Below are 14,043 nucleotides of genomic sequence, written 5' to 3'. Positions count from 1 at the left end.
ACGATCCAAATGGTCCGAAAGTGCCAACCGATAAGCTTCAGCTCTAACTCGATCCGTAATCATGAATGTATCAACAAACCGCGGTGACAACTTCCCTTTCTTCCCAAAGCACATTACTCCTTTCATAGGAGACACTTTGAGTAGAATCTGATCCCCAACCTGAAACTCCAAAGCACGAGTGCGACGATCGACATAACTCTTTTGCCAACTCTGCGTAGTGCGCATACGATCCCTAATAAGAGTAATATTTTCAAAAGTATCCTTAATGAACTAAGGACCCAAAAATCTGCTCTCACCAACCTCCATCCAACAAACCGGCAATTGACACGGTCAGCCGTACAATGCCTCAAATGGTGCCATCCCAATAGTCTTCTGGAAACTATTGTTATATGTAAACTCCACAAGTGGCAAATAATCCTTCCAGTGGCCCTTGAAATCAAGAATTCACAAACGAAGCATATTTTCCATGATCTGATTAACGCACTCGGTCTGACCATCTGTCTGAGGATGATAAGCAGTGCTAAGATGCAACTCTGTACCCAAAGCCTGCTGAAACTCTTCTAAAATCCTAACACAAAACTCGAATCCCTGTCTAATATAATAGACAACGGAATGCCATGCAACTTTACAATCTCTGTAATGTAAAGCCTCGCCAACTGCTCTGAAGTGAAGTCAATGCGAATAGGCAAGAAATGAGCTGATTTAGTCAATCTGTCCACAACGACCAAAATGGAATTGTGATCCTTGAAGGAAATAGGCAATCCCTCCACGAAATCTATATAAATGCTCTCCCATTTCCACTTCGGTATCGGTAGTGGCTGTAGAGCTCATGGCGGCTGCTGATGATTAATCTTGATCATTTGACAAGTACTACATTGAGAGACAAAAATGGTAATGTCCTTTTTCATACCTGCCCACCAAAACTACCGCTCATATCCTGATACATCTTGTCCCCTCCTGGATGAATTAAAAACTTAGAATGATGAGTCTCCGTCATCACATCCTTCCTCAAATCATCAGCAGAAGGAACCACTAACCATCCCTTGTACCTCAAACCTCCATCAGCCCCAACATAGTAAAATGAGACCTCTCCGGAAGCTATCTCTGTAACTTTGTCAATACACTGCTTATCCGTAAGTTATGTCTTCAAAACCTTGTGAATGATAGAAAGTGTAACTATCATGCAAGCCATAAAAGCATCCGAAAATTCATCCACCGTCTTCAAAGCATTCCACTCAGTATTGAATAGAGCAGAAAGATTACCATCAGGTCGGCGACTGACGGATGGCGGTCCTACACGCCAAATTGATGTGGTGAATGTGCGGTTCAAGAAAAGCCTTTTTTGGTCAAGTTTAAATTTATAAAAACTACTACCACCACTACTACTAACATAGCAAGAGTGAGTAGGGATCGTCCCAAGGGATTATGAGGATCGAGCAATGTCGTGGAATTACAATTAGGGCTAGTAGGTCGGGTGATTAAATAATTGGTTGGTTGGTTGATTAAAGAACAACTAAATTGAACTAAGTGATAGCAAAATAGTGTAATTAAGAGTAAGTAAGAGAGAGAGATATATATTGGGGTTTAGAGATCACCACCAAGCAATGCATTTCTATATCATTGACAAGTGATTAATGAGGGCAAATGGTGTGTTGCAATATTGGTGTGTGTGTATTTGGTTGATTCAACAAGCAAGGATAACTAGTTAAGCATGTATTGTCTAAACATCATATGAAAGACACAATATATCTAAGCAATGAAGCATATATTGTCTAAACAACTTATGAAAGGCACAATAAATCAAAACAAGTCATTAATCTTTTTATTAAGCTCACAATCCAAATACAACACAAGGATAGAGACATACGCTAATTGCATTTAAAAGCTTGGATCATCAAACAACAAGCATAGATTGTCCTCCCATTTAAAATTACACTACAACTACACTACATCTACACTGCTAGCATGAAAATAAACTAAGGGAGAGGTACAATCCATCAAGAGATAAGCATAAACCATCAAGAGAATCACAAAAGCATTCCTTTAAGCACTATATTTTGACAATCTCCAAATCTATAGCATCAATACACATAGACATGCATTAATAACACAAAATCTAGAGACAAGCACATGAACATCAATTCTAGCATACATAGACATATGGATAGAGTGAAATGATCAATTGGAAACATTAAACCCCATAAAAGTGTCAAAGTGTCAAAACATGAATTACAACACTAATCCCTCAATAATACACAAGATTAAGATATAGAAAGCATGCTTGGGGCTAACTCTAGCCCCAAGAAGATGTTTTTTCCACTCATGGTGATGATGCTTCAACCTTCAAGGGCTAATTTCATGGTTAAAATCTGCTCTTTGTTGATGAAGAGTCTCCAATGGTGTCTCTAGCCTCCTTTTCCTTTCCAAGAGATGATATGAAAATAGTGTTGGCTCCCCCTTGTAAAAGCAATCCTTATCCTTATATAGGTAGGTCAAAATGACACCCAAAATGAGCTGGGGTCGTGCACACAATATTCCTTAATGATTAGATAAAGGATAACTTTCAATGAGATGGAATTTTAACTTTTTCGCACTGGAGGAAGTTCGATCGATCAAACCTTGAACTTGGATCAATTGAAAGTAAGTGAGATCAATTGAACTTAGGCTGGATTGATCTAACTGGCTGAGCTTTTTGGAAAAAGACAAATCCGAGATATTTATGGGAGATATTTATAGGAAAAGGACAAAAGTGGTTAGTGGGTGGTACAGCTGTGGATAGGATCAATCATTTGAATAAGGACAAAAGTGTTCGATCGATCGAAGGATGGTGTTGGATCGATCGAACTTTTGGAACTTTATACTCTTGGGTCAAGGCTTGGATCTATCTTGAAGTGCTGAGATCGATCATTGTTCGATCGATCAAACCTTGAACTTGGATTGATCGAACTTTGCTGCTTGCCACATTTGGCTTCTTTTGCTTCCTTCTTTCTACACTTTGCTCCTTTCTTTGTTTAATCCCAGAATTGCTTCAATTAAGCTCTTATTTGGCTAAGTTAGCTTATTTTCGGGATAAGTGCCTGAAAAAGGAAATAACACGAAATTAATCTAAAACGGTAAAGTAAGATAGATAAAGGTACTAGAATGCCTAAGCTTAAGGGGTTTAAATACAGACTTTTCAGGACTCATCACACCCCAAACTTAAATATTGCTAGTCCCTAGCAATGAACTAGAAATAAAAGGAATGAAATAAACAACTATACAAGTATGAATCTAGAAAACAATAAATGGATAACACCACTTTCGTAGGGAACACGATTGCACTTAGCATATGCAACAAGCCTTTCAAACCCCTAGGTTACCCCTAGTGGACGAGTGAAGTCTCGTGAGGGTTTTCAGAAATGGTACCCATAAACATTAAGCTCATTCTTTCAAAAGACGCACCAATATTGCAAACAGGCATTGGGAGAAAACTACCTCAAGTATGTAATTTTTCAACCCTTTCTAAGCAATCTCCCAAAATTTCAACATCAAGCAAGCAAGTATGGTCCTCCACACATCAAGAAAATGATCATGCAAATCAAAATAACTCTAGAATCCTTTTGAGTGGACCGGCATCAAATGTGTTGCTATCTAAGCCAACTAAAGAATTAATCACATCCTTACCCTCAAACTAGTACACAAATCTAGTACCGATCATCAAGACAAAAAAGTGGACCTTTTTTTTAAAGTTTTATTGCTCTAGGTGCGCTTATTCTTTTCACTCGATTTTTTTATTTTATTTTATTAAGGATCAAAGATGGAAGTATAGTGCAATGTGTTGATCTATTAAGCTTTCTACCGATTCATGAGATCTAGCGTTAGGTCAATGACTCCCAAACCAGACGGCTTTAGGGCATTAGGTGTTTAAACACCCCTACGGACTTACAAGCTCAAATCAACTAGGCTACAAATCAAGACAACCTCCATATAATCATTTCACACTTCTCACCTTTTGGGAGAAGTCCTCACTTTTTTATTACTTTTGCAACTTCTTCTTCTTTTTTTTTGTTTTTTTTTTTTTTTTTTTTTTGTAAGCAAGTTCAATTATTAACCTATAGTTTGGGCCCTCCACCTTTCGGCGCGAGAAGTTTAATGCTTGATGAGGCTAGAATCCCAGCTACTCAGTGAAAATGGGTTGTTATCCACCTTTATCAAGAATGAAAACTTTCAATACATTACTAGCCCAATTGGGATATAACCAATTCAATAATCAACAAAGCATGTACCCCACAAATGAATATAAGTGTGTGCCTGTGCTAGTGTAGAATATTAGAGTGAATCTCAAAACAATCACAAAATCAAGATGATGTGGACTACAAGTGCAAGCATGATATCAATTTTTTAAAAAATTTACTCCTAAATGGCATTTATAAGGCATACAAGGAGTATTGGACTCTCAAGTCAAGCAATTTTTAAATTTTAAGCAATATAGTCCTCAAAAGATCAAAATCATAGCTAGATATGGACCAATCATAGAAATATCCCTCAAATACACAAGTCATGCTAAAAATTTGAATTTAAAACTAACACTACAGAGCACCATTCCCCCCAAACTTAAATTGCACAATGTCCTCAATGTGCAAAGAGAACAAAGGAAAGAGTATACCAGTGCAACTAAGCAAGAATGATCGGGACTGAAGTATCCGAAGTGGGTGGCATTGCCCCCCAAAACTTGGGATGAACTGTGTGGTCCTGAAAATTGGCACTTGGATAAACTTATCAGATAACAAAATGGGATAATCAGTGCACAGTGGACATGCAAGTGTAAATGGGATAAATAGATAACGAAATGAGAGAGGTATAAGGGTAGTCCTGGAAATTGGGTAGCACTCTCTCACTGAAGTCACTGTGATGCACCTGATTGAGTCAAACATACAGATATGAGAATACAATCATATGACATCCATAGCAAAAATAGATATATATAAAATGGATAAAGTGCATGTACAACAAAAATATCAAAGCCGACAGACCGGCTGTAAAAATAATACAGTGATAATAATAAAGTATCAAAGGAGAGAGGGATCAAAAGATAGAAAAGACTGGGATCTCAGGAAGATGAGGTAGGATAGGCAGGTCTGGCTCCGCGGATGTCTCTGGATAAATCTCTGAACATGGTCGCGACATCCATGCAGAAGGCAACAAACTCAGTTCTGTGGGCTGTGAGGTCAGCTTGGATGGTAACAACAACATCCTCAAGCATCTGCAGACGTACTCCAAAGCCGGGGGTCATATCTAGAGTCTCAGGCATAGATGAATCAGAAGAAAGCTCCTAAGTCTACTCTTGCTCATGAATGGGCGACCTGGCTGGAGAGTCCTGCTCTGCATCGTCTGCAGGGCGCTTTAAGTCGATGTCTAAATGCTCGACAGCTGGATCGACTGGTGCATCGTTCGCTGCGAGATGTGCTGTTGCTGCCTCTACCAGTGCTTGTGCCTGGGCCTGTACCTGTGCCTGTGCCTCCTCCAGTTCCAACTCTGCTGCAGCCAATACCGCGTGGTCCTGCAACCTGGTAATAAGGAAGCGGTAGGTCTTGTTCTAGTCCTTCCTGAGGAAGTGACAGGAACCTGTCTCGGGCTGCTCTCGAGGATGGATGGGATAGCGCTGGTCAATGAGAATCTGGGTGATGAGGTGGCTGAAAGGAAGCGACTTAGCCCGTCCGGGCGTCTCCTTGCTGATGTACTCATCATACAGCTTCCTCATCACGCTCCAGATGAGCACGGGAATGGACACCCAGTGCCCGGTGTAGAAAGAATAAAGGGCTGTCAGATAATCACCCCTCCTCTGAATCTTGTGCCCCGCCATGTATATATTCCGGTAAATGACGGAATCAGTAAACCATAGGTCGTTTGGAAGGAATGGTCGGGTGGCGAAAGTTGTGCGACTGGCATGGTGACTTGTGAGGGAAACTGCCATGTCGGCATATGAAGGCCTGAATAGCCTCGGATATGTGTCTTGAAGCTTTGGAGGACATCTGTGTGGACAGCGGCAAGAGCGGGCTAAAGTGTCCGCTGTAATGGTGATCGGATGGCCATCGATAGAAGTGACCATCTCGGCTGTGGTACGCGGCGATGGTCGGAGGTTCTGGTAGAACAACCGAACCAGCCGTAGGTAGACTGGCTCTGTAACGGGGGCAAGAATAGCGGCTAGGCCCCTCTAAATAATATCCTGGTAGGCGGATCGGTTCAGCACCGATGGAGAGAAGAAGGCCGTGTCAAACTCTGACTCATAGTCGAGTGTCATGTGTGCATATCGAGGCGTGGGCCTATCACGCCGCAGATAAGCTGGCTGAGCTGGCTAAGGTGGTATATGTGAATGCTCAGCTCTAGTCTGCGGTAGAGATGGTGATGGAGTGAGAGCAGGATGAGTCGTAGAAGTGGATGGTATGTGGTCATCCTCAGGCTCATGAGATGGTGACTGAGGCGGGGTAGCCTATGCTGGCTCCCGCTGTGCATAAGAGGGCTCTGCGGGCTCCTCTGTTAGTGGCCTAGTATGGTGGGTGGGCCCGTGTTGCCTGTTTACAACGGTCTTCCTCTTTACCATGCTCTACAAAAAAAAAGAAAAACTTATAATGGGAGTTAGTGCCAGAATAAGAAATTTAAAAGCACGAAATAGAATCATGGATGTCAAGTAAAATAGACAAAACAAATATGACATGAATCTATGCAAGTGGTAGAATATGAAACATGTTAAACAATGTAAGTATGAAATGCATCCATTATGGAATATCACATGCATTGGGCATAGATATGATAGCATGAACATAAGATATGATGAATGAAGTGTGTGTGGGAGATCTGTAAAGTTCGATCGATCATAAAAAGAAGTGAGATCGATCACAAAAGTTGGATCGATCGAAAGTAAGTGAGATTGATCTCACTACTTCGATCGATCGAAGACATGAGTTCGATCGATCACTTAAGATCGATCGGAGATACTAATTCGATCGATCGAACTGTGCGACGATGAAAACCCAAAGGTCACAGATATGTGACCTTGGAAGCATGGGGCCCACATGAATGTGTTCATGGGCCTATCAACACAACAAATCAACAATTTCTAACACCCAATCATGGCCCATCCTTCCAAATTGAATCAAAATACAAAAATATATACACATATATACAAATATATATAAATATACTTCAAGTTTCAACCATGGAGGATTTGATTAGGAAAATGACATGGATTCGGCATATAAAGCATAGATACATGAGATTGAAACTTGCAATCAACTATGGTGCTTCGGATCTTACCTCAACCGAATGAGAGAAGTGGATGCGAAGAGGGGGTGAGATCTGAAATGCAAGAGAGAGAAAGAGAGCCAAAGCTCACTGTGTTTCGCAGGAAACACGCCGGAGATGATAAAGATGGTTGAGGCTCACAGCGGCGCAGAGAGGGATTGAGGTTGAGGGATAGGGTTTGAGAGGGTTGGATCGATCTAAGGTATCGATCTAGAAACCCTCGGTTCTATTTTTAAAAACATTCCCGACAGAGTTCGATCGATCGAACTCAACTGTGATCGATTGAACTTTGATGAACTCTCTTCAAATTTTTTTTTTTTTTTTTTCATTGAATAAACACTTAATAATTAAAAATTAATTAAGATATTTTTGGATTTTTGAAAATGTAATAAAATAAAATGAAAATAAAATAAAGTAAAATGAAATAAAATAAAAAATAAAAATGAAAATATTTTTGGATTTTTGAAAATTTGAAAAGTCAAAATAAAGTTAAAATAATGAAATAAAGATTGAGATCGATCGATCAGACAGAGAGCAAAAATATGCAGGTTTTTGGTTCAAAAATTTGGCTAAGTGTTGGAACATGTAATACCCCTAGTTTTCAAAAGGATTAAATGGGAATGGGAATTAAATTTTGGTTTTTATTGCATTGTTTTTTTATATGATGTATGTGTTTTGTTTTCTTAATTGATAAATGGTGATTTTCTTTTATTATTTGCTTAATTAATTAAGGGTGTATTTATTTTAGTTTAATTGTTTAAATTGAGTTTGTTTTAAGTTAATTGTTAATTGATTATTGATGTTTTATTTGACGTGTATTTGGTAGTTTATATTTGGTAGTTTTTAATTGGTAGCAATAAAATTTGTTTATTTATTTTCTTTGTTTTATTTACCTCTTTGAATTAGGATTTTATGTTTTATGTATTCATGTTGGGTTAAGAAGTTAGGTTTAGCCGACTTTTAAGTCATATTGGAATTAGACGTAGGTTTAAATAAAAGTCTATATATAGAACATTATATGTGTCTGCAAGGGTTTGAGGAAACTTTATTCACGTAGTGTCTGGAGATAGGAAAAACAGAGAGGCTGAGGGGAAAACATGAAGGGAACTGGGAAAGGGCTTTGGATTGAAGCTCATGTCAAGGAGGAAGGTATGGTTATTGTGAGATAGAACTGAGCAATGGGAGTTCGTCGGAAACTCCATAAACGGCGTTGTAAGGTTTCAAACCGAAACCTAAAGGCAAGTTTCATTTTATCTCCTTCCTGTAAACTTGTGTTCTGTACATTCTATATAGTCTCCAGGAATTAATCAAATTTTTAAAACTGGTGTTTGATGTATATTTGAGGGACTGTAAACTGATTAACGTATAAATAACTGAGGTTTACTTTCTTTGCATAAACTGTTTGGATTATGTTTTAAACTCTGGTAAATTAATTCATAAAGGAATATAAGGAGTTTCTAGGACCGTTGGGACTTATCTTGCACCTTAGGAACTTTAAGAAAACTTTTGGAATAGAGGATGGAACTTTACCAGAATCAAGGAAGACGAACAGAGAAACATAAACTGTTTTTGTTTTCAGTTTAGATTTTTGTCAATTAATTTATAATGGAATTGGAGAAGTTTCTAGGAGTATTTGGGCTTAAATTGAACCTTTAAAATTCTTAAGAAACTTAAAATAGACAGTTGGAATTTCCGCCGGAAACGAAGACAAAGAACAGAAGAAGCAGAGAGTGAAAAACGGGGCTGGGGAGGTGGAGGCGGCTCCACACTTCAATGGAGGAGGCTCCATTGAAGTGGAGCCGGCTCCACAAGATGTTAAGGCAGCTCCAATATGGGTGGAGCCGGCTCAACCTAAAATTGGAGTCGGCTCCAATTTTATAAAGTGCCCAGTACGTGGATCTTTGTGATTTCAGGGCTCCAGTGTGTGTTTAAACTTGGTTGGATGGATTTGAATGATGTAATTAAGTAGGATTATACCCAAGAATGATTAATTATACCCAGGAATGATTAATTCATGTTAGGAACTTGATCAACATGGGATTTAAAATTAAATTCACATGCGGTTTACGGCTTGGAAGAAATTAAATTGCTTGTCGTGATGTTTAAGCAAATTTAATGGAGAGGTTTTAAAATGATGTATTTAATTTATTAAAAGACCTAGAATTATTGGTTTAGGCTATGGGAGTGGATGTCATGACTTTTAATTATTAATTAAGCATGCAGTCAAAGAGGGTGAAAGGGTTAATTTCTAGTGTGGTACTAGTAAATTAAACAGACTAAAATAAAAGTTGTTTTTGTGAGGTTATATAAATGAAATATATAACGTATGGATCTTACGAATGTTGTCTTCTGCTGTAGTCATAGATATCATGAAACATGGATACTAAAATGAATGCCGTCAGGGAGTATAGAAGTGGTAACTGCTAATTATTATGTTAGCAAACTAAATGCTTTTGAAATTTCATTTAGTATGCGTAGCTTATACTTCTGAGTATTCATTATACAATACTCTGGATTTATAATGGAGGATCAGAGGGACATCATGAAATTTACACAATAGATTGCATGCTGTCAGGGATGGTAAAAGCTTAAATTGCTAAATATGTTTGAGCAGACTAAATGGAAGAGGATGAAAGAAGTTTGGGGATTTGGTATAATGTGTTTAATTTTTATATTCTGATTTTCATTATATTATTGGATGGATTTTAATTGATAAACGATTATAATTTCAGCTTTGTCAATTACATGGATACGGATGGTTTAAATTGTTCATTATTACTTTAACAATTTAAAAGGAGGACTTATGATTATACTGGATGTGTAATAGAACCTTACATATATCAGATTTCTATTATATTTATTTCTAAATGGATTTGATGTCCAAATGTGTGTTCATCATTTATTAGATCATTTGCATTATATGTACCGGTATGGGACGGTGACATATCAGGGATGGATTAGATCAAAAAGCTAAATCCTACCCCTTCATACATACGGAATGGATTAACTAAAATAGTTAAATCCTACATGGATGCATGTCCTATCAACTGAAACAGTTGAACGACATAATGGATGGTTGCTTTATTTTTCTGCATTGGGAAGGAACTTATATATATACTTATGGTACTGTGATACGAGCTTGAGTCTCCTGATCATGGTTAGGGTGCGTATATCGCAAAGGTTGAGTAGCTAGATATAGCTGATGTTCCCTGGTAGGTCTAGGTACTTGGCCACTGGAAAGCGTGTTTCATATGTCACCTTCTATCCAGGCTGAACTATGTTATAGGCTAGTTAGCATCCTATAGTGTGTATATATATATATGAACTATTTTAGATATTGTTGAGCTATCTAGGATGTATCTGCGTATTGGGTTTATGTACGGATTGTAGTAGGATGGAACTTGCATGTGGGCCTGACCCATCTTTATTTTTCAGGTGTTCGTGAGTACCAGGCTTAGGGCTTGATCGTGGTGATGCAGAGTCACTCACTCTTCCGACTACATAGGATGTCCTTTCTTATTCTAGTTTGGATTTTAATTTTGTAAACGTTTTATCAGTTGGAATTATTAGGGGTCCACTAGTTGGATTCCCGAGTTGTACGGATTTGGAGGATTTAAATGATATTAATTTATTATTTAAACATTGAGGATTTTTATTTTAGATTTCTTTCAGCGCATTATTATTTTATTCTTAATTCAGTTTTTATTCTTGCTTATTTACATATTAATTATTTGGTATCTCTCGGATCTGTGCCCGGACTTGATCACCCGTGGCTCTAGAATCGAGGGGTATCACAGAACATGAGATCGATCGAATTTGGAAGTTAGATCGATCGAAGGTCTCTTGATTGATCTTGGAGTTGATTCGAACGATGGGACAGAGAGGTGATTTGGATGCAGGTTTCTGCAGGTCGAAAATTTTTCTAAGTGTTGGATGCAGAGAAGAGTTCAATCGATCGAACTCAAGTTTGAGATCGATCGAACTATGCAGAATGCTTAATAATGACATGAAAGCTTAAGCAATCCTCACCAAAGTTCCTTGAAATGCATATGAACCAAAAACAAGTATCTAGACTTCGCAAGAAATGAAATGAAAGATAGAAATGGGGGAGGAATAGGGTTTTGACACCCTACAAATGCTTTTGCTAGTCTTTAACGTCTCTAGCAAGACATTGGGCTCTTTTAGCCCGGATCAAAGATCTTATAATGCATCCCCTCCTTGTTGGGGTGATAGATGCTTTGAACTCCACCTAACAAATGGTTCTTTGAAGAACTTGTTGGATTAAGCTCAAAAGAAGTCTTTAGTCCCTTGTCTAAGCAATTACAACCTTTGGGCTTCCATACCCTTCCAAAGCAAGAGTTTGAAACAAGACTTTTAGAATGCAAGGTTGAAGATGATCCTTTGGAAGTTTTGGTTTTACACAAAAGCTCATTTCCTTGGCATTGAAGATCATGACATTCATCTACAACATTAATTTCTCCTTCATATTTGTCAAATGAATTGGGTGTGGGATTAAAGATATTCAACTTCACCTTCATGTGGCCAAATGAAATCTTCATTATCCCTGTCCTATAATTAATGTTGGCATTAGTGGTTGCTAAGAAAGGATAGCCAAGGATAACGGGAATTTGGCTCTTAAGATTAGGAACCGGTTCCGTGTCTATGACAATGAAATCAACCAGGAAGAAGAATTTGTCAATCTTTATCAAAACATCCTCAATTATACCCCTAGGCTCCTTAATGGATCGGTCGGCAAGTTGCAAAACTACCGACGTCGGTTTCAATTCACCTAAGCCCAATTTGACATAAACTGAGTATGGAAGAAGGTTAACACTTGCTCCTAAGTCAAGAAGCGCCCGATTAATGATATGATCACCAATAATGCATGATGTAGTGGGTAAATCGGGGTCTTTAAACTTTGGAAGAGTGTTATGTTGTAAAATTGAGCTTACTTGCTCGGTCAAAACCACTTTTCTTGGTGCTTGGATCTTGTTCTTCCGCTTTTGGGTGCACAAGTGTTTCAAGAATTTGGCATAAGCCGGAATTTGCTTATTACATCCAATAGTGGAAGATTAACTTTCACTTGCCTAAACATTTCCATGATTTCATTGGTTTTTGCCTTTTGCTTGTCTTTTGAAATGGATCTTTTTAAGGCATCCGGAAATGGAACCTTTAGTTTAAACACTTTTTCAAAAATTTCTTTTAAACTCTCTTCAACACAAGAAGTTTTCAAATTATTTTTCAATAAAACCTTTTCAACATCATTTTTCAAAACTTCTTTTTCAAACACATCTTTTAAAACTTTCTCATTTACAAGATCATGTATATGCAATGAAGGAGGAATGGGATGTGAAACGGGACGGGTGACAACTTGAGGTTGCACCGGTTCATTCTCTTCATTAGACATTCCAACTTGATTGTCCACAATCCTACCACTCCGCAAGGTAGTCACCGCATTAACATGTTCAATGGTGTGGCCTTCCGATGAGGAATGGGTTTCCACAACATATTGTTGCTTAGGTGGGGCATTTATAGGCATCTTTCCCTTCTCTCTTGCATTGAGAGTGCTTGCTATTTGCCCTACTTGGATTTTTAGCTTCGCAATAGATTGAGAGTGAGAATGAAGCAATTGAGTGTTAGCCTCTAAAGTGCCCAAAGCATTCAAAACTTTCTCTTCAAAGGCGGGACTTCTAGTATTACCTTGGGAATAAGATTGGTTGGGAAAATGAGAATTAGTAAATTGATTCCCTTAGGATTGATAGGGTCTATAACCTTAAGATCCTTGGTTTTGAAGTGGAGGTGGAATGTACTTCCCTTGAAAACCGCCTTTGGAAGGGATTGAGCCATCTCCTTGGTTTTTTCAAGAGAAATTCGGATGATTCCTCCAACTTGGATTATAATGAGTACCATAAGGATTGTTCCCTTGGTTCACAAAAGCCGCATTGACTTGTTTATTAGGTTCACTTTGCACTTGTCTGTGAAGACAATGAGAAGTAGAATGAAGACCACTAGAACAAGTCATACATGTTTCATTTGATGCATGATGAGAATAGTTGGGGAAGGAAGATACTTGGTTCGCCAAGTTTTGGTTAATCAAAAATTGATCAAACCTTTGAGACAAAGACTTCATTTCGGCGGCTATTTCATTTGAATGGTCGACTTGATGTAAGCCAACACTCTTCCTACCTTGTGAATTTCTATTATTCTTGGATGATAGTGTTCTATGCAAAGAATTTTCACTCATGCTCTCATAGAGACGCCACACGTCATCCTCATGCCTATCAATGTATGAGCCACCCATGGAAGCGTCAACCATACCCTTATAGTTGTCCGATAAGCTCTCAAAGAAGTATTGAACTAATTGCCATTTGGACATGTCATGATGTGGACACTTCTTAACCAATTCATTGAAGCGTTCCCATGCCTCATGAAACGTTTCTCCATCCCCATATGAAAATTCTCGAATTGAGATCCTCATGGCATTGGTCTTAGAAACTGGATAGTACTTCTTCAAGAACTCTTGTTGCATTTCTGCCCAAGAAGTGATTAAAAAAGGCCTAAGATTGTTAAACCAATACTTTGCCTTGTCTTTTAAGGTGAATGGAAAAAGTTTGAGTCTTAAAACCTCTTCCGGCATGTCCGTATATTTTAAGGTGGAACATACTTCAAGAAACTCATCCAAATGCTTGTAAGGTTCTTCACTTGGAAGTCCATGATAGTTAGGAAACATTTGAATGGTTTATGGCTTAATTTCATAATGAT

General features: G+C 38.3%; 1 pseudogene; it reads left to right on the top strand.

Annotated features, from left to right (window-relative positions):
• The first annotated feature begins 13,655 nt into the window (after positions 1 to 13,655).
• Positions 13,656 to 13,754, top strand: LOC132298069 (small nucleolar RNA R71; annotated as a pseudogene).
• Positions 13,755 to 14,043: the final 289 nt, after the last annotated feature.

The sequence above is a fragment of the Cornus florida genome, unplaced genomic scaffold (genome assembly GCF_030987335.1).
Source record: "Cornus florida cultivar Cherokee Brave unplaced genomic scaffold, ASM3098733v1 CherokeeBrave_3.0.0_Hap2_Chr02, whole genome shotgun sequence".
Lineage (NCBI taxonomy): Eukaryota > Viridiplantae > Streptophyta > Magnoliopsida > Cornales > Cornaceae > Cornus > Cornus florida.
Note: the sequence above shows the minus strand (reverse complement) of the source record. Positions and strands in the feature narration are given on the sequence as shown.